The sequence below is a fragment of the Leopardus geoffroyi genome, chromosome C2 (genome assembly GCF_018350155.1).
Source record: "Leopardus geoffroyi isolate Oge1 chromosome C2, O.geoffroyi_Oge1_pat1.0, whole genome shotgun sequence".
Lineage (NCBI taxonomy): Eukaryota > Metazoa > Chordata > Mammalia > Carnivora > Felidae > Leopardus > Leopardus geoffroyi.
The window spans coordinates 117,608,773-117,609,465 of NC_059333.1; positions in this window are offsets into that span (position 1 = coordinate 117,608,773).

Below are 693 nucleotides of genomic sequence, written 5' to 3' on the forward strand. Positions count from 1 at the left end.
TCTGTTGCAAAAATATACTTAGTAACGAGAAAAACACAGCTAGGGAGACTTCAAAAGGAAAAAATACAACTAGGCAAACATAAATACACTTCATTTTAGGCAAACACAGTCATTCCTAGATATGCCCAAAACACAGTAGCATTTGTGTAGAAATTTCATTCAAATCACAACTGACTATGATTTGAAGTCAGGAGCATGATCCTAATTCTTGTCCATGTGTCACAATTCATGCACTTGCTTGTAGACGAAATAAGGAAAGGAAGAAGGTCCGAACGAGAAACAGTGCTGATGGTTACGTCGATCCGTCATTCTTTCAGTTATTTCACGAATACGCCCAACGAGGCGGGACCCGCACTGGACGCCGCGACCACCACCACCGAAAAGAACATACACAAAACGCGAGAGCAGACCTTCGCTCTCCCCTCCCGTTCAGCGAAACCACATTCTCCGTGGCATATAGGACACCTCCCACTCTTTTAGCCACCGCTGAGCAAAGCATGCATTTAAATGTGGTAACGTTTCCTGGCTGATCCAGTCTATAAACAGCAGCACAAGAAAACACTAAACATGCACTATTAAGCAGACATTAATGCACTTTGCCTATATGTTTAATGTAGATTTGTTGTAACCGTTATCTCAGTCTCTTGGGAACTGAGCTCTTGGGGGGTTCCAAGCTTGCAGAGGCTTATTTTC